The sequence below is a fragment of the Haliotis asinina genome, chromosome 6 (assembly GCF_037392515.1).
Source record: "Haliotis asinina isolate JCU_RB_2024 chromosome 6, JCU_Hal_asi_v2, whole genome shotgun sequence".
Taxonomy (NCBI): Eukaryota; Metazoa; Mollusca; class Gastropoda; order Lepetellida; family Haliotidae; genus Haliotis; species Haliotis asinina.
The window spans coordinates 59,134,735-59,156,747 of NC_090285.1; the positions used below are offsets into that span (position 1 = coordinate 59,134,735).

Genomic DNA, 22,013 nt, shown 5'->3' on the forward strand with positions numbered 1-22,013 from the left:
CCCAATGTTAAAACATCTCTCGCACTTTTCGGTCTCTCGAGACAGTTATGACAGTGCCTGCATTATCATGTTCACAATGAGGATATTTCTCGCAACCAGTGTACAACCGTGGCACTGGAGCTATCTGCCTCATGCATATACAATCATTGCTAAATCCACGATAAGACGGGACCAGCATGCAGGAATGTACAATGTCGACAGCGGGTCCTAGGCTCTGCAGATAGCTCGACTGACGGTTCACAGATGTCACTGAGGAATGGCAAGGCGGGTATGAGAAGCAGCATCGGAGAGTCTTTCTGGAGTGATCCGGTGATCGGGAGTTTATTATTCAGTGATATTCACCGTGACTACGGGCTATTATGCGAAGCGGGATCACTAAAGATCGCAGAAGATCACCGTTGATGATCGAAGATTATTGTACAGGTTTACCAGACTTTTTGTTACGTCATCATCGCGGTTTGATGAACTTCAATGTAGCAAGAGACACTTAAAGATCTATCATCTTTACAAATTTGTTTCCTCTTGCAAAAGACAGTGATGATTAAACTGGCAGGTGTGCAGATGTTGACACTTGATGAAGTTGTCAGACTAGATGTCAGTATGGTTGTCATGACACCATAATTATGGAGCTAATAACGTATTCAATAATTCTAATTCATGAAACCTGCAGCTATTATACTGTATACTTCGCGTTATTCAAGGCTAGACACAACCGAATGTATTGAATCTCTTTTGAAATGTAATACGGTTTTGCATTTTTTTCAACAGCATGTCTGATATATCACACAGAGGGTTGATTGACACATCCATCATTTGTCCGTTGCCCTTCGCGGGAAAAAACAACAGTTTTTACTCTAAGCTGTGTCTATCATACCCTCGAACTGAGACCATAACCATTGATTACAGACATAAAACGTAATGGCGCCACTTTTTTCTGTAAATATTCAGACACACTAGTAGACTGAAATTAATAAATGAAATGCTAGTTGTCATTGTGTGTTTAATCGTCAAAATAGATTACATCTTATGCATACATTAAAATCTTTTGAATGAAAACAACAAAGCCGTTAATAACAGTACTGTTACTTGTCTCTTAAAACGTCAACCACACAATTCAAAAGTATGTTTTCAAAGTGTTTTATTGAGGGTCGGCACGGAGTTCATTTTGTCTGAAATATACATATATCAGGCTTGGATAAAATTGTTTCGTTACGAAGTAAATAATCGTATGTGTCATATGCCATTTTACGTATTATCTTCGAAATCGTCGTTGATATCATCACGGAGAAGTTTTAGCAGAAGTGTGCATTTCTGCCTTCTAGATGACAGTAGTTAAATACAACAATACAAGACAAATAATTTGTCCCGAATTTTTATTGTCACATTTCTATTTGTTGGACGGAATGTGATGGCAGGGAAATGAATATTTAACAGATTTGCCTCCAAATGTCTTGTCGCCCAGAGCACGTGGTATGAGCTGTTGATAACGTCAATGAAATCTGTCGTGACGGAATATGCGAGTTAAGAATGGCTTTCACTCATAGGTAATGCCATCGGATCGCAAAAATCGAACTCAACTGTCAATGAAATATGGATGAAACCTTTACCAAATGGTTGACGGCAGCAACTGTCGAGAGGATGCAGTGATAACGCGTAAAGAATGGTGTGACACTACGCCGTGAGGCGACAGGAAAAATCGAAAAAAGGTTCATATCAGATGGGTCGAAGCCGGGTGGAAGCTTTGGGCACAATGTTATATCAGACGGGTGGAAGCCGTGGGTACAGTGATATATCAGATGAGTGGAAGCCTGGTGGAGGCTGTGGGTACAGTGATATATAAGATGAGTAGAAACCGTGAGTACAATGATATATCAGGTGGGTGGAAGAAGGGTGGGGGTTGTGGGTACAGTGTTATATGAGATGGGTGGAAGACGGATGGGGGTTGTGAGTACAGTGTTATATCAGATGGGTGGAAGCCATGGGTACAGTGTTATAATGAGACAGGTGACGCCGTGGGTACAGTGTTATATCAGCTGGGTGGAAGCCGTGGGTACAGTGTTATATCAGATAGGTGGAAGCCGGGTAGAGTGGGTTTTATTATTATCATTATTGAAGCAAAGGTATTGTTGTACAGTTATTTGTTTGGAAACAAACAGGCCATACACTTTTAAGAAAAGGAGAGTTAGGGAAAGAGAGGTAGGAAAGATGAGGGAGTGCAAAGGCGGGTTGAGTCAGTGGGTACAGTGTTATATCAGAAGGGTGGAAGACGGGTGGAGGCGGTGGATATAGTAGAATGCTGTGATGAGAGAGTATGATGGTACGAGTTTGAATATTCCAACCAAACACATGGTTTCTATTAAAGCCTTCGTGCATTGCACCTGCCACTCAGTCACTAACTATGGCGAGCTGAGCTGCACTCCATATGAACCAGCCACCGTATTGCTGTCGATCCCAACTGTCATATTCATACAGTCCGGGGAATGAAGGGGTAATAAAGTCAAATTTAACCGTTCACTGCCATTAATTTCCTTGTGGCGATTGTTATATGACTTCCCTGTATTCCGAGGATCTTTGGTAACCTAGTTTGTTGGAATCAGAAGCTCGACAGCTCGTGTCACATGGCTTCTGGGTCCGGTTGATTCAATTTGCCAGTTGAGTTACATTTAGATGCCTACGTATAGTTAAACAGACTGTGGCTCCGGGGCGGACCAGCGCCAGGGACATAGTGGTAATACGTAGAATTAGCTGGCAACAGTTCATCGTGGTTTGTCCCATGTACTTGTATTAGTTCACTAATTCCTTCTTCGTCCCTTCCTCTAATCTTTAGTAGTGGTCTGGTGTCTTTAAACACTGATGTACTTGCCAGTCTCCTGTCTATAGGATGATTCGTAGGTGTAAGATTTTCGAAGTTAAAGCTGCCGAATTATATGGAAGTAGATGCTTGCTGTGCAGGTGGTAGGGGAGACACAATCTGCCAAGTGATCTTAGTCACCACGATTCGCATTACAAAAATGAACCAGAATTATATGATCGCGGGGTGGACTGTTTGATTCAATCCGATTTCTTTCGTTGGTCTGTTGGTGGCGATTGCTAGTGATTCACCGAAACGGTAAACGACTGCTAATGGCGCCGTTTTTGGCTGTTGTTCAGTATAATAGACAGGACATATCAAAACTACTACAGGAAGGCTCTGAAGGCTGTCACATGTAAGAGGAAACTAGGGCCTTGTCTGGCACACACTCCTGTGTGACAGTTTAATAGTGGCGTGTGTCAAATGTAATCATATTAATGTGTTTGTCAGAAACCTCCTATTATGACGCACGGGTTTGGCAATGAAGCCAGAGACTGTCCGCGTCCCTAACATTGATGGTGATTGTGCCTGATCGCCCACCATGGTCAGACAATACGGGCTCTGGATGTCTTATTAAACGCGTCGTGTCACAATGGCGTCAGATCACCTCGCTGCTCGAGATCCTCCCAAGAGAGATGCCAGCTACATTGGCTTCTGATCCATTACCAGGACAAGTGATGCCCTTATCGAAGCCGGGGCCCCAACAAGCAGGGTTATAATGGAGCACAAGTGCCTCAAGTATCGGCAGTCGTGGTCAAGGCAAATTCAATGAGGATTACCCTGGCTTCTCAGTAAGTAAAGGTCACCTGAAGTCAAATCCTACCTGTTGACAACGTTACCCTTCATGCCATCAACATAAACAAACACGCATGAAATAAAGCGTAGACAAATACATAGATGTCGACTCCCCTGGGTGCCAGATTTCCTGTAAGTAACCCCACCTCCTTGTTTGTGGATTCGTTACTCTTTATATTACATACATGAGATGAAACATACGCACATATACATGGCGAAAACTGCAACTCTTTCTACATTGGACACATGGTCTGCTGAAAGCAGTCGCTTAAAACACACCCGAAACACCATTGATGACCACCATCACATGGCCATTTCTTGTTTTTGCCATCTTAAAACACCACCAGTTTATGTAGTTCAGACAGATGGGCTTTTTTGTTTTTTATTCTTTTTTGTTCTGGGGTAGAAAACACTTTTTTTATTTTTACATCAGGACCATTGAGAAACGGGAGTATTGCAAGGGTCTGTGTAACGGACTACGTGTAGTGTAATCTTACGTTTGATCCCTCGGTCTCGACTCATCGATTTCAACAATTTCAATAGATTCAGCATGATGACCTACATTCAGTACGTGTACGGGTGATTTACCAGGAGCTGTACTGATAACAGTGTCTGGCGCCCAATATTGATGCACGTAGTATTGAAACTGAGCTACACGTAACTCGCAGATACAATTGCCGTTGAAGAGAAGCTACAGAGCAGAAAACACGTCCAATTTGCATTGTCTCTGGCAGAATATCTGCTGAAGACCTTCTGGGTACTTTGCTGTTATTCTCTTGACCAGACCAGCTGGTGCTCTGAGATCCGTATGTACGCAAGGCGACCCAGTGCAACTGCACTATTCGGATGGAGTTTCGGGAAATATGTCTGTAATACTGTAAATCTATTTGGTAGGTTCCTTGGGGCCGTTTTAGGTCAAAAGAAACAAATCCCGTTATTACATGCTTCTCAGGCCACCACTTCCGGTGTAACATGCAGATGGTTGAAGATGTCCGATTTCTGCCAAATGCAGAAGACCTAATCATTTTTCGTATCTGTATCCACCAAGGGCATTCAAGCTTGACAGTCGGATAATTTGGTTTGGTTTCACAGTAACTACAGAAGGACATCCTTCAGGGACTCTGTCGTTTCAGTCGACTGGTATGACCCTGCACCTCTGTCCCAGCTGATGCGAGGGACACTGGTCAACATCACGTGACTGCCACCTCGGGGGCGACTGTATCAATTTGTGGCAACAATAAACATGGATTTCTGCTGAATGGGATTTGGGGCTTTGTTGTAGGAAACAGAGAGACACGTGAGATAGGGTCAAGAAGTGAAACAATCTCTGCTTTGAGCATGTCTCTGCCTAGTGACACTTGATGCGTTGACACTAACTCCTGCAAGATCACATGTCTCCCTGATAATCAGTAGCATGCGTTAAAGGTAGATAATCGATACTTCATGTCAAGCGTGGCTAAACCTTTACCATTGGTAAATATGTGGCAACTTGTATGATGGGAAAATAAGTGAAACTGTTTAACTCCGTGAGTGATTTGTTTTGTTGTGCTTCACGGAAGATGTCCCCAACTTTCATCCACAACACATTTTTATTGGTTGAAGGTTGCAAACTTGATCAGCTTGGTTGCCTCTGATGGAGGTTAGCACAAAAGCATTAAAGGGATCAAACATGGATAAAACTTTCCTGTGTCAGATGACCTTGCTAGGCCTTGTACACTGCTCTTCACAAAGCCATTGATCGTCACTATAGTATCGGATGCATTACAAGGCATTGATTAATCTCATACCACTGATGTTAGTACGAAGAGCATCAAACTGCGCTTATATCATTACAAACGGATGGTTGGCTTTATCTTGTCCCATTGTGGAGACCTGACCTGGCAGCTTGATGGATCTGAGAAGCCACAATGCTATGTAAATACAATTAATATCCAATGCCACAGGGGCCCATTTGATGTGCCCAGCAATCTCCGCCACTCATGCACCATTGCCACGACTGTTAATTCGCCATATCATCTAATCACAGTAGCATATATCCCCATGGATCTCTGATGGCAGTTATGCGTGCAGGTAGATAATCGGAGCTCTGGAATACCAACTATCCTAGCATTTCAGTATCCTTCCTATTAATCGTAGCCTAATACAAACGCAGTCTATAGCCGAAGGCTTCCTACGCATGCTCAAAGATAGCTTACGTCTTTCATACACTCAGAGAGCCTAACCATATTTTCGTGTCACCAACCTCGCTTTCTCTTCAAACTACCAGTTCTCCTCATCTTTGTTTTCTGCCTCCATCTTTCCTCTCTTTCTTTTCAGCTTCTAATTTTCAGCTTCTTAAACCTCTGTCCCTATCTGACGTCTGCCACAACCTCTGGCACTTTTATGCCACAACCCATTGTCCTATCAGTTTTCTTCCACAACCAATCTTCCTTTCGGTTTTCTGCCACAACATTTCTCTTTTCAGTTTTCTGTTACAGCCTGTCTCCCTTTCGATTTTTCTGCCACAACATGTCGCTTTTCAGTTTTCTGCCACAACCTGTCTTCCTTTCAGTTTTCTGCCACAACCTTTCTCGTATAAGTTCCCTGCCACCTCCTCTCTCCTTTCTCTTTTCTGCCACAACATTTCTCCTTTATGTTTTCTGCCACAACCTCAGCTTTTGAAACCTCCAATCTCCCCCTCTGTTTTCTCCACAAACTTCTTCCGTTCTCTTCTGCTATTTCTAACCTCGTCCATATCCTATAAACATCTCTCTGTTTATCCGCATGCTATAACATCCACCTTGGCTTAACACAATTGGTTTAAAACATCTGTTTCCGTCTCCCTTGGTTTTTAATTCCTCTCTCTGTATCTCTCCTTGCTTCCAACCCCACCACTCCGTCCCGCGAGGATTAAAGAATCCCGCTTTGTCTAACAGGGCATACAGCCACCTGTTTTCGTTTCAGTTCGGCTGCAACACGCGCCCAACTCATTCGTAAAATACCAACAGATGGGAAACAGTACAACGCACGTTGACTGTAAATTATAAACTATTATTATTTTGTTACAGATAAAGTAATAATAGAAACTCCACTACCATCAAATCCCCGCCACCCAGCTGTCGTATGTGTTTATTTATGCGCTACCAGGGCTATACATATTTTAAATGAATTTTGATCATACATTCAACACATCTTTTTTAAGCGTATCTTATTACTATGGATGACGCCCTTCTACAAATAACAGAAAGGGACCTTTAAATTGTGAGCCATGTCTCTTTAGTCAGAATTTTGTTTGGGCAAACCTCAACCTGGTATGAGAAACAACAAGGCCAAGCAGTAGACGTTGTCTGATGCTGATGAACGCGTACCCTAGAGACACCCAGCCAATCACGGCCTGTCTGCCTCCACTCTCTACATGGCAGCCGATAAGACGGCGTCAGATTATAAACGTCTTCATGTGTCTCCCGTTTAACACTCTGCCACCATCAGAACCGTTTCAACTTTAGAACGCTTCTCATTTACCTGATAAGATATTCAAACTGGAAATCTGACTATTCTTATTTATATATAAGACCTGACTTTGCATTTTATGTTGTTTGGCCGAGGTAGTCTGTGTCGACATGATAGTTCTTATGATCTAAACTATCTGTCAGTGGTTCACATAGTGTTTTTTCTGGTGTCATCTAAGTCGTAGATACGACACACCAGCTTCAGTAATTCATTTCCTTTTTGTGTAAGATTTGGTGCCCCGGAAGAAACAATTTTGTGGATTGGATGGTCAGAGTTGGAGTATTGATTGACCAAACATCGTCTAGTACTGTTGGGTTGTGATTTTATTAATCATAGCAATCATGGATTTGTTTGGTAAGACTCCTTAATTTACTGGTAATTTCATATTGCGGAATAGTGCCGAGTGTGTCGGTAAGCAATACACCATCAACATGTGTTGACTGATAGCTTACGCTATCTCTCAAGAGTGCAGGTACGAATAACGTCAATGGTAACAGCTCATACATCATGATGAACGTTGAATGACTCCATTTTTCTTAGCATTGTTCAGCTCGCATACTCTATAGTTTCACTTGAGCTCCGTTATAAGGGAGATCTGTCACTACGCGTTTTTCTCCTTCAGCTGTAGAGTTCCTGTCTTGCAGCATACACTTTCCATGATCTGAAACAGCTATACATCTCCGCGGTGGTGGTGGTTTGGGAGAGTGAGGCTTGCAGATAACGCTGTAGTGATACATTGGCGCGGTGGAGGCATTGAGGTGGATAACGCTACTACAGTTATTGCGATCTTTCGTCAACATGCAATGATGCCATCACCACTCGAAACCTCAGTGTTCACATGTTCAGTTCAGGTGTCACCGTGGCATGTGACGAGCTTTTAATGGGGGCGGGAGTTTCCTACATCCTCAGCAGAGGTAATTAACTCGGACCACACACGCTCTCTCGTCTTTAGGAGGTTCCCGTCCTTTGTCCGCTGCCAGACAAACCACTTTGCAGCCAGAAGTCTTTGAATGGTGGTGCTCCTGAACTGAATGACGAAGATGTGATTAGGTGTGAGACTGGCTGAGCAAGAGTGACCAAGTGGGTATTTAACACAGATGAAGCTAACTGTAAAACTTCTAACCAGTTTGTTTCTTTCAAAGAAGGCAGAGGAAAAACTGCTTGTCTTGAAGAACATTTTAAGTGCCGGGAAGAGACCATACTTGCCACGTGTCATGGTCATATTGCTTGGCGTACACGTGGATCGCCTCGACATACACGCGGATCACCTCCGCATACTCAAAGATCACTTCGACGTACACGTGGATCACCTCGACGTACTCAAAGATTTCTGCGACGTACGCTCGGATCACCTCGACGCACACGTGGATCACCTCGACGTACTCAAAGATTTCTGCGACGTACGCTCTGATCACCTCGACGCACACGTGGATCTTCTCGACGTACATCAGGATTAACTAGACGTACATCTGGATTAACTAGAGGTACATCAGGATTAACTAGACGTACATCAGGATTAACTAGACGTACATCAGGTTCACCTCAAGGCACACGAAGATTAGTTTGGGGGGGCATGTTGATCAACTCGAAGTACAAAACGGGAGAACATGTTGATCAACGTGATGGCGAACGCGGTACAGGTAGTATAGTTTTGTTTCATGTACGAACAGTTCAGCTGGTCGTAAGAGTAAATTAAATTGAGGAGCACAGTGTTCCTTTTCGCAACCATGTATACGTGTAGTTGAAATGGACGTATACATAAAGGAAGGCAAATTTATTCAAAGCGAGAATATAATTCAACTAGCGCAACTGTACTTCAGTGGGGCATACATTCAGTTGTTGACGAGAGGCAATGTGTCTAAAGTACGAGACGCTGGGATATCAACATGGACCACATACATGAGTGTGGGAGGTTTCCCAGCCAAACTGGCGATCTCACGTTTACGAAAAGTAATGAGATCCTAGCTCAAATGGATGAAAACGTGAAAAGTTGTAGTACTTATAACTTATACCATTTGTTCTAGACCACTCTGGGCATGAATTACTTGAACAATCGACAGGGACGTCTCTCGCTTGCATGATTCCTGTGGAAAAGTATTCATAAGAATGTTGAAACCCATTCCAAGGGAGCGTTGTCCCCGCCCCTAGCGGGTTCCGTAGCCCATGTTCTGATGTTCAGATACTTATCACACTAAATCAAGCGAGTGATCTTTCGCTGGCCCACGGACTCGTCCATGGCAATAATTTCGGCACCCACGAGGGAGCTACGGACATGTTAATGGTGAAATTTGACTTTCAGATATTCCACGTATTCACTTCATAAAGCGGCGTTCACCACCCATCTCAGACAACCGTGCCCGGAACAGACGCACGCACCTGCGTTTTTAACCTTGAATCCACCCTCTGGGTCACAACAAAGCTGCAAATGGTCGTGCCGTAACATAAGGCTATCAGCGGAAACAAATCATTAGGAATTTATATATAAGCATTTGTGATTCTGTATCCGAGCTTGTGGTCGTTGCAGTGCAGCTCGCATTGTCTGTGCTCTAGTTTTCTGAACAGTCAACGTTGGCAGACACATTGCTCCGGGGACCAAATTTATGCTGCTGATTATGAAAATATTGGATTTATTATGTTGTTTGGTCTACTGACAGTTGAGATGTTAGGGCCCCGCTAGTCAATTTGCACATATAATACAGAAATGTAAGGGATTTACACTACTCAATGGACGTCCATTAGTGCATGGCTAAGTCGTTAAAACGACATCATCATGACCAATCAGATTCCACCTGTATATGTCTTACGTGTTACATGTCTGCTTTATCCCAGCATTAAAGAATCAAAACTAACTCATACATTTCGCTGCCTACTTGCTATGGATCCCACATCCCGTAACAGCTTCTTGTGTTCTTAACGCCATTATATATGTCCTCGGAGACAAAACGACCTGACACTCGGCGATGTAATATCACTATGGGAGTTGGACGGTCCAAGGACGGTCATGAACCGAGGTCGTTCGTTACGTCTTGCGTTTCACCCCTTCACCAGCATGTCAAACGACGTAGCAGTTCGTTGTGCAGAGTTGCATCTCGCAGGCCTAGAGACCTGGGCCTAAATTTCCGAAGCTCTCTTAGTCGTAAGACACATGAACATTTACATACGACTATGTTAGCGTTAAGAGAACTTCGAATATCTGGGTCCAGTTATATGGGTTCGAATTTCTAGCACCCTGTCATCCACCCACTGACTCAAACCCACATATTCACAGATCTGCTTACTCACTCACTCGATCATGCCCAACCACCCACAGACCCACTCACCCATTCACTCACGCACTCTTTCCCACTCACATAACGCTTTGATCTTCGCTACAACAAACAGGAAACCTACCCTGTCACTATCACCAATCACACACAATATCCGGACCTGGCGACTGTGTTTGAGGTCTCCTCAGTACTCCATCATACTGTCCACAGAGACACGGCCTTGTTTAATCTGTTGCGCGTCAGGCGCTTTAGAAACACTCCACTCAGTCCTAGATGCGAGGTGTTTAACTGTTGTTGTCGGTGGCTACATCAACGTTTCCTGCATGCAATACAGCTTCCCTTCCTCTCTGATCTCTACACCAACGCTCAGGGATTAGTAGGTGGTATCAGCACGTGTTGTTCACAGCCAGTGAATTGCAATAACCGACTGCTATAAACAATCTGACTCGGTTCATGTTCTCGAGAACACGCAGGTGGCGAGAACCATTTTATGTTAGAACACTCCACTTCCAGCTTTGGACGTATCTTAAGGGATTGGTTCAAGAAAGCGTTCTTAGCGTTGAGATGATTTTTAAATCTGGAGCTGCAGCGGTAGTGACCCTTTCAAGAATGTGGTCCAAGCATTTTGACCATCGCATCTTTAAGTTATGGTTCAGGGTAAGCAGTATCGGTTTCGCAGGGCCGTACCAAGGTCCTCGTGCAACGGCAACATTGCTAGCGGAGTGCCCCCCCCCCCCCCCCCCCTCCTGGATGTACCGAGATCATGTGATATCGTGTTGTTTTCTCATATATTCCTTCCTCAAGCCTAGTTTTTGCATGCGATATCAGGTCTCTTAAATGGTGTGAAATCTTGTTTGGATAATTTTATTGTCATGAAAGATGTGATGCTTTTCTACAGACCTGAGGCAGTAGTCTCAGCGCATTGATCACAAGCGTCAGACTGGTATATTTCGCCATTAAAAGAGTTCTGGCCCTCCGTTGGAACCGTTCCATCCCACCGTTAAAACATCTCTATCTCTCCATTGAAACTGGTTTGACCTGTCATTAATCAGTTCTATCCCCCGTTGCCACTCTTCTGTTCTGCCACTAAAACTCTCCATCCATAATGTTTCATCCCAACATTAAAACATTTCTATCTATCCTTTGAAACAGCTCTGTCCTGTCGTTAAACAGGTCTATCCTTCCGTTGAAACTGTCCTATCTTGTCATTAAGACACCTCTGCTCCTCCATTGAAACCGTCCGATGCCATCATTAAAATAGTTCTATCTCTCCGTTGAAACTGCTCTAAAACTAATCTATCTCCCACCTAAAACTTTATTTCCCGATGATAACAATAACCTGCAAGTTTCGATCCTCTCATACACTTCACATGCATCTCGTGGACACACACACACACACACACACACACACACACACACACACACACACACACACACACACACACACACACACACACACACACACACACACACACACACACAAACACACACACACACACAAACACACACAAACACACACAAACACACACAAACAAACACACAAACACAAACAAACACACACAAGAAAGGACTACCTTTACTTTTTAGCATCAATATTTCAAGCAAGACCATGCTTCTATTACACACATAAGGAGGTTCAGAGATAAAAGGACTAATTATAACCCAACACACCTCAATGCCAAGCGCCAAGCTAAAAAATAATTTTCATTAACATCGATCATGAGCGGCCGCTTGACACAACAATCTGTTTACTCCATGCACCAATTTTGTGAGCACGTGAAACGATAGGATCCAAACACGCGAGGCACGCGTTCCATGTCAGATAGGAGTATCGGGTATCCCCCAAACCCATGATCAGAACTGACCGTAATGACGTACACGACCAAGCTGCCGTGACCAGTCGTCCATGTGCCACCAGTATCACGCCCAATCAGCCATCAACCTTCCTTGCCACAACTTATCTACTAGTCCTCATTCCTCTCGAGGCAACAAACATTAACACCAGTATCAAAATTCAGTTAGTACAAAGGGGACCTTGTAATAGGCAAAACAGTTCCTAGTTTGATTTTAATGATTCTTTCTCTCTCTTGAACTGATCATTGTTTTATTCTTGCCTGAAGGTAACGAATAACGGCTGAATGTATTTGTAAAGGGATCATCTGTATTATCCAGCAAATGGTCTGGTGTTCAGTGAGTGTATGGAATCTCCGCTGTTCCATTGTAGCACTGCGCGTTGACATCACTGAACTTTGCTAAGCAGGGGCATTAGTTGAAAACACATAATGTTGTTGATTGAGTTCAGTGTATCTGGGGTTCTATCACCATTTAATGGATTTTCCACAGACCGACAGATACGGTCGTTTGTCAGTCTACACGTCTCTAATCGCATATAGTCCGATGCACAGGTTTGAGTAGAGAAATTATGTGTAGCCTGCTGTGTGTAGCCTGTTGTGTGTATCGGGTTTGCGTGTAGCCTGCGTTGTATTTCACTCTAACAGCAAATGTGTTCATGAGACGTCCACGTAAATATTCATAGCAATTACGCCTCCCACCACCCCCATCTCCCTCCTCGACACCCTCACCACACACACACCTACGCACACACACACACACACCTACACACCTACACACCTACACACCTACACGCACGCACGCACGCACACACACACACACACACAGAGCATCCCGTAATCCGAGTACCAACAAAATAATGATAATATGTTGAACAACTTTTTTATTCTGGTGTCCAAAATTATGAGAAAAATCAACAGAAATGGTATGTCGATGTCATGTGGCTGTTATGTTGCGATCATTGGATTTTTGTGGGGGTGGGGGAAAAGGGTTATGGAACCCCTTAGCATTTTTACAGGTGTGGAATTGACACTTCAACGTCATGACGTATTGACATTCAAGCAGAATAATGCCTGTCCTGAGATGTCTGAGATGACCATAGGTTCAATTACAAGCTCAGCTTTCTGCATCAGCAGAACTCTTCGCTATATTGCATGTAGGGCATAAAGTGGAATAACACCTACGCCGGGTACACAAATCTACACCCAAATCTACCAGATTACATTCGCTTTACAAAAAATAAACTAAGTAAATCATCCCTTGAGCCTTAATGTCCATCTAAAGCTATTCTCTGTGAGTATGGTACGTCGTCATGTGACATTGCTTGAACATCACACCCCCACCCACCCATCCAAATTTATTAGTGTACTTTCAGATTTGGAGTGAATTTTACCAATATGAACTTTCTTTTTGTGATGAGTATATATGACCACCAATGAAAGTGACGAAAGTAGAGACAAGAACCAACGGGTGTCATTTCAGAAGGAACGTGACTCGAGCAGTCAGGTATTACACAACCGGCGAGGAAAGCTGCAAGTAATCTGTCAGAGTGCGGAGTGCTGGAGAAATTACATTTGATATGATAGTTCTAGATTTAGCTGGAGGAAGCAGACGGACATTAATGTATCGTAACTGCCGCGCAAGTCTAATATTGAGTCAATATAATTCAATTGAAGCAATTTGTATCGGATTATTGTGTGTTCAGCCGTCATGCCACCTTTCTATTAAATATCACTGTAGTCTGGAGACCTAGGTGGGCTTTGTAGATTCTCCTTGATGTGTCAGAGACCGACAGGTGGATGTCGTATCTGTCCCCGAGGTAGTGAGGTTGTGACGTATGAGGCTGGAAGTTCTGGGGTTGTGAGGCAGAGGTTTAGGCTTTGGGAGATAGTGATGCTTGACGTTGTGAGGCTTGGAGTTGTGATGTACCTAGTTTTGGGGGTTGGTATATCCGGGGTTTGTGAGGCAGTGATCTTTGGGGCTGGGATATCAGAGGGGTTGTGAAGTAGTAGTGTTTGGGTTCCAGTTTTGTCAAGTCGTGATTCTTGGGACTGGGAGGCTTGGGGTTGTGAGGTAGAAATGTTTTGAGGTTATAGGGTTGTAGGGAAGTGAGGAAGGTAGGCGTCTTACCCTAAGTCCCTTGAGCGGTTTCCTTTTTGTTAGTTTTTTTTTCAACACTATGTGCAAAATACATGACGTGCTAGAACTAGAGCTGAATGGACACGAGGTAAACAAATGTGTGTTACTGTCCCAATGAATTAGTTGATCAGCTGTCAGTTAGGGGATTGTATGGTTCAGAGCCGATTTGCTTACAAACAACACCCCGCAGCTGTAATACCGCTGAAACAAACATCTGCTCATGATATATTCACAGCTGTGCTATCGACTCTGCTTATTGGCATTCTTTCTCATGAATGTGGAAATGGTTTGTCGCTTCTATCTACAGTTATTTTCCCCTGTGTGTTGATTTTTGAGAGCTTGCCCTGTAACATGAAGTTCGATTTAAGATAGCATGAAACTGAAATCATAAGGAAATGGTCGTACCCGTCCGCCTTCATGATTTTAGTTCTCATTTTTCTGCTTCACGTCTTTTATCAAAATCACAACCGTGTTTCATTGGCATGATCACAACCGTGTTTTGTCATCTTCACGACCGTCTTTTATCAATTTCTTCACGATCGTGTTTTGTCATCTTCACGACCGTCTTTTATCAATATCTTCACGATCGTGTCTTGTCATCTTCACGACCGTTTTTTATCAACAGTCCATTGTCATGTTTTATCATCATCATCATCATCATCATCATCATCATCATCACGGTAGTGTTATTGTCAACATCATAACGACCGTGTTTTTATAAACCGTGTTAATAGTGTTTTTATCATCACCACAAGGTCGTGTTTTATCATCATCACTGTCGTTTTTATCTGAATCCCAAGCTCATGCATCAGAATCACTCCCTTGGGCGTGTCAGCATTTCAGTCGTATCGTTATCAGTACCATAGCGGTGTTTTATCAGCATCACCTAGTTTTATCAGGACAATACCTCTGGGTTTCACCAAACTGGTACACGACCTGTGTGGCCTGTAACTGAAACATGTCCAAACTGATTTCAATTCACATCCAACTCCCCAGAGATCCAACATAAGCCGTAGCCATGTCCTCTGCCGATGTATCATCTGAGACACGTATTCACCATTACAGAATTGAATGCCTGCAGAAATGCAACATTTGTAGCGGGGTAACAGAATCCCAACAGGGATGGTCCAGTGACACCGTGTTGCCAATAGCCGACCCTTGAAAACGTTTGCATAAATTATAATTTATTTATGAATGACCTTGCATGTAATAACCTTGCACATGTAAGGGGACTGTATATAACATTAGCAGAAGTGATAAGAAGTCATTGAATCAATATTCCACTGGTAGATATTTGGGAATAACTGGATGCAGCACAACCACCAGCGAGTGAATGAGTGCGTGACTACGTGAGCACGTGGGTGGGTGGGTGGGTGAGTGAGTGAGTGAGTGAGTGGGTGGGTGGGTGGGTGAGTGAGTGAGTGGGTGGGTGGGTGGGTGGGTGAGTGAGTGAGTGAGTGAGTGGGTGGGTGGGTGGGTGTTTGAGTGATTGAGTGACTGGGCGGGTGGGTGAGTGAGTGAGTGAGTGGGTGGGTGAGTGAGTGAGTGAGTGAGTGAGTGAGTGGGTGGGTGGGTGAGTGAGTGACTGGGAGGGTGGGTGGGTGAGTGAGTGGGTGGGTGGGTGGGTGAATGAGTGAGTGAGTGAGTGATTGAGTGAGTGAGTGAGTGAGTGAGTAGACAGGTGGATCGGTGAGTATCACGTTGCGGCGGCCTGTCACGTTGCGGATATCTGACATGGAATATATTGTGAGGTACTTGCACTGTGGGCATGTGTTAACCAATAAATGATTCCGTGAATACATAAATGTCTATCGTCTCATGGACCTTTGACGTGTTTAGACTTATGTATCACAAGTATCCACAAGTAACAGACCTACAGGGCCGATTATGTCTATATGACCTCTACAGGATTTGTTGATGCTACCAGTGACAAAACTAACTACATTTACAATCTACAATCGAGGTATCGTCACCTTCACACAGGAAAACATGGCACTCTCAGACAGGTAGAGATGGCGCCTTCAGACAGGTTCATACGACAAATTCAGACAGGTCAAACATCACCTTCAGATTGGTAAATACGGCAACTTCAAAGAGATGAAAACAGCCTCCTCAGACAGGTACTTTTGACACCTTCAGACTGATGAAGACGCACCTTTAGACAAGTGAATGGGGCAGCTTGAGACAGATAGATACGACACTTTCAGAGATGTAAAGACAGTACCTTCAGACAAATAAAGACTGTAGCTTCAGACTGATAGATCCGACATCTTCAGAGAGATACACATCACACCTTCAGAGAGGTAAAAACGGTAACTTGAGTCAGAAGACGACATCCATAGACAGGTACATACGACACATGTAGGCAGATAAAGACGTGTGACATGTGAAGTTTTCACCTACAGCCAGGAAAGACCGGTAAAGGCTTCACCTAACAAAGGTAGGTAAGGACACCCGCTCACAGACGGGTACTAATTTGACCTTCAGTAACGTAAAACTATCGTTGTGTAACTTTCAAAGACGTCACATGTAAGCATTTTACTTTCAGCAAGGTAAATACAGCAATTTGTCATTTTCACACCAGTAAGAATTGTCTTTTCGTCGGTCTGGTGTGTACAGAACGCAGTTTCACAAACCAAAATTAACAACCCAGAACGTTTTCATAAGCACCATCACTTAGTAACACCCCAATCAATTAATAATGCAGACACACAATTATTATTTCAAAGCATATGCTGAAACAGTGTAGCCGTATCGTTTTCCTCTTGAACAATTTTATCAGGATGAAAGAACTGTGAATTAATTATTGAAAGGTCCCAACCTTCTGAGCACGTTAACGCTCCGTTCTCTGACATTCCAAGGCGATAACAGTACAGTGGCGGTTATTGTTATATATTAATTTGCATGTGAACAGCTTAAGATATCAAAGATGTCATGCATACACCAAATCAAAGAATACGTGCCAGCGTTGGGACCACTCATTTAGGTACAATTCTCCATGCAGAAAACGCTCCAGTGTTCATTTTGGCTAATCCAAGTACAATTCTCAAACAAGATGGGCGCACATCACTGATGATAATCAGCAACCGTTTATTAAATGTCACGAACATGACACAGCACGTGAACTGATTTAAGATATCACTATGCTTAAGTATTTATGGAAACAATTAACCTTTAACGGTACCTTAGGCTTACCTGCGTGAGTGAGTGAGGATGACGAATTAGAGAAACGTGAAACTATGATGTACAAAAATATTGATACTTAAGGCACACTAGGACTGTTTGGAATCTACACAGTATCTGTTATTCGAGCAGATATTCTCCGATCATTAACATATTTTCAGCCTCGATATGCGCGTGTTTCAGGAATAACTTGAGGACTATTGGATAAATTTACACGTGCCATTAATTTACAGATAAACTGCATCAGAGAGAGGTCAGGTGATCCTGGCACTGTCAGGCTGGTGAGGCTCATCATTAGTTCGGGTACCCACTCTACTCTCAGCCCAGACAGCTGATCGGACCTCTTCTCATGGAAGTTCTGCCTTGTCAAAACCCATAACGAACTTTCTGGAGAATATGGAGACACTTTAACAGCACTGCTTTCTGTGTCGGAAGGGCTGTGCTCCGGGGAAGTACCCAGGAGCTCTCCTGATCTGTGCCAAGAGATCAGAAGGTACCAAACCAAGGGCAAGAGAAAGATTTCAAATGTTCGCATATCTCATGCTGTTTATGACTATTATTACATTTTAACTAATCTCATAGTCCCTTCGAATGTGTGAAACATCATCAACGTTCATATATTGAAGACATGGTGTCATTTAGAAAGTGGCCAAATGAATGTAACACATGTTATATTTGGGATTCTTGAACTTTTGTAGGGCTGTGTCGCAGCATGATGGGGATTGCCTGCCTGGCCCTGACACATAACCTAACAAAAGTACAAGAAGTAAAAGTATATTACTGAGATCTTCGTGTAATCCTAGACATACCATATATTACACTAATATATCGTATTTTGTGATAACATTTGCCTGTTTACTTCGAAACAACACATTTTTAGGTATCATTTTATCTATAATGTTCACCTATAACGTTTAATAATATTTAACTATTATTATAATCCTGTCATAATTTCCCGGGAGCACCAAAAACAGATGATCGTTGATATATTGTAAGCTGTGATAACGGTTGATATTGTTGTCAATAACGACAGCACTATCCAAATGTGGCTGCACGCTATGTGCACGAATCGTGTTGCTTTCAAAATTCAGTGCCCAAGAGAATCCGCATATTGTAGAAGGCTTCGGAAACATGAAACTGTTGTCGGTATTGATGCAGTAGATATTCCGCTATTAGTTTGGCCCCGCTATTGCAGATAAACGTCAGCAGCCTTCTCCCCGAGCGTCTTTGTAAGCATAGTACCAGAAAACGGGATCGGTTTACGCTCGACTCTCCCATAACTCTTGTCAAGCTCAACCACAAAGTCCGTCATACACCCCAACAAATCGACACAATAAATGACGTCGTTTTTCAGTTTTTCAAGAACTTTACAAGCTTACACCTTACAACAAGTGACAGGTTTCTCCCATGCAACTGAAATGAGTTTTGTTTCATGCACCTTGCGAAAGTGCGGTTGTAGAGTCACAGAAGTTGATGTTTCGTTTATTGGTGAATGTATTCGTGACGCGACCCTAGCTTACAAGGCAACACAATGCGCACATTATTTGTACAGATGATGTATTTCTAATAATGATGGGAGGGAAAGATTAATGACATGGACAGTGCAACAGATGATGAGAAAAACGTTGTACTTACAGTTGGTGTGGATGATGTTGATGATGGTGGTTAATCCAGGGAGGGAGATACGGCTGTGGAGGACGACGACGATGACGCTGTTGAAGCTGTTGAGGTCGCACAGAGAAGGAGTGAGACTTGGGGGATGGCGGGACGTGACAGCAGATACCACCTGACCTCGGCCTAACTCCAATGCCAAAGTAAGACCGGCATCCGGGCCACTTGTTAACTGACCAATCAACAGGCTTCTTGGCTGGGACTCGAAAATGATTAGCAGCAGAAGACTGCAATGTGGCGGTAATGCATATAAGAGATGTGATTTACAGTGGCAAGGCTTTGAGGGAACACTCAGAAACAACGAAATATTGAACTTGCTGGGGATTAATATGCCGTGCTATGTTGGAAAGCCTTGTCGCCGATCTCACACTACTTTAAATCATCGATTGTTGCAATGCTCTATACGAAGCCTTGAGTGGGCGAGTGCCCCAACCTGGCCGAGAGCCTTATCTTAATCTGAGCTCTTCTCACCAGCTTGATGTTGTATGCTCCATGAAATGTATGGAGGGTAAATGGCATGATTCAATACCATAAAGTTTTATGTTTATCCGAGACGGCACTTCGTGGGAGCACCATGACTACCTAAAACTATGAGTCTGACGGGCCGGGTAGTATTGATCGGGGGTGCGTATGGCGAGTTCCTTGAAACAGAGCTTCGATAAACGTGTTTACAAATTCCTGAATTATATAAAATCATCGGTTTGCTAATTTGGTTTAAGCTGTTAATATTGGTCTGTTTTTCAGAATGGGAAATGAGTGTGAAAAGGTCCAAGAAACCGTTTTGTAGAACACACATCGGTTGCGGTATGTGAATGATCTTGTATAACAGATTATACAGATCCCTCCATTTAACACCCATTAACACAAGGGTCCATGTATTTCAGTGTTGAGAGTGGCTTAGGTAATGGTGCGGGTTTGAGGCTGAGGACATTGGGAATGTTCTGTGAATACAATGGTCAGTGTTGAGAGAGACTTTGGTGATGGTAAGATTTAGGGGTGAGGCCAGTGGAAATGTTATATGAATATAATGTTCTGTGTTGAGAGTGGGTTTGATGATGGCAAGGCTTTGAGGATGATGTCAGTTGGAATGTTCTGTGAATGCAATGGTCAGTGTTCAGTTTTGGTTTGTCAGTGGGTTAGGGGGGAGGTCAGTTGGAATGTTCTGTGAATACAATGGTCAGTGTTCAGTTTTGGTTTGTCAATGGGTTAAGGGCGAGGTCAGTTGGAATGTTCTGTGAATACAATAGTCAGTGTTCAGGTTTGGTTTGTCAGTGGGTAAGGGCTTAGGGGCGAGGTCAGTTGGAATGTTCTGTGAATACAATGGTCAGTGCTCAGGTTTGGTCTGTCAATGGGTAAGGGGTAAGGGGCGAGGTCAGTTGGAATGTTCGATGAATACAGTGGTCTGTGTTGAGAGTGGCTTTGGTGGTGGGTTTGGGGTGAGACCACGGGATTTGCGGCATACATCTTGGATGGGACTGATGAGCGAAGGAGATGAAGGTGTTGTGTTGGCAAACCGAGTAACCGAGTAGTTGGTAGGTGGGGAAAATGGTTGACCGAAATGTGAATGGATAAAAGTGATGTGGGTGAGGCTGACGTATGGCCATGGCCCGTCTGTGGGCGAGTTATACACATTCTTCACAGGTTAAGGGAACTGTAAACACGAGGGAAACAAAGACATGATACAGACTAATATCTGGGATGGTGAACCACCGGAGGGTTGGTCCACCATGGAGTGATACATGAACGACACCTGGTGACATTCTGTCAATTAACTAGAAGATGTTTCTCATTGGTATCGCCATTTCACCTGATGAGCCACGTTGTGTGGTGCATGGCCTCTTGTGTACAGTCTCTCTTTCAAAACACTCCACATATGCCCTGTTAGATACACCCCGGGGAGCTTTGCCGTAGGTCTTTTCATAGGAGACTTTTTGGCATATAGTTTGTCATTTATCAGTTCAAAATGTGAGGAATGCACCCAGTGAATGGAACAACGACGGGACTCAAGATCTTGACAGCGTATCGTTGTCTGGTCAAACGTATGTTTGCACTAACCAAATCAGTTCGCATACCACCATACAATGCCAACACCGTCCCGATACTGATTATGGTCAAGACAATTTCTCCGGACATGCATCAATGAGCTACATTGCCTAAAATGTTTTCTGCCGTCAGTGAAAGGAGGCAAAGCAGGTGCAATCATGGGATAGCACGAGGTCGTTCTTGCTGTTGGTTATGCTATCCGAAACCTATCTAGATAACGCCTTAAGGGTCATCCCCTTTCATTGGATGCCTTGTCTCAGGCAGGCTACACAGAAATGGTTTGTGTGGAACTTGGAGTTCCTGTTATTGAACGAATATGTCTTTTGAAAGCAGGATCTAATGTAATATAATGACACAACCTTGTCCAGGTGTCGTTTTTTCCATGCCTCCCACACCCAGGTCTCACGGCCCGTTTGACGGCACATGCCTCACATTTAAGGAATTACGAGCAATGATCCGCCAACATTCGGGCAACTTAGGATAGTGATTCCGTACCTTCAATTTGCGAGTCTTTCATCGATATCTTTTCTCGAAGGCATTTTATTGCTAAATATAGCCGAATTTCAACCGGGGCATCACTACAGACTCATGTTCACGTCTCTCAAGGACAACTATACTCAGATAATTGAATCCCTTTCATTTTTTCGCTATTCCAAGTACACACACACCCTTGCGTTCGCACATCACACATTATAGATAAAACTATAATAGTGCATAAATATATA

At 43.5% G+C, this 22,013-nt stretch overlaps 1 protein-coding gene across 1 annotated transcript in view; it reads right to left on the reverse strand.

Moving 5' to 3' along the window:
* Positions 1-19,843, reverse strand: part of LOC137286418 (uncharacterized) — a 64,964-nt gene extending 45,121 nt beyond the window's left edge. The window contains exon 1 of the mRNA XM_067818272.1: positions 19,210-19,843. The gene's annotated coding sequence lies outside the window, so the exon portion shown is untranslated. The remainder of the gene's footprint in view (positions 1-19,209) is intronic.
* Between the last annotated feature and the right edge of the window lie 2,170 nt (positions 19,844-22,013).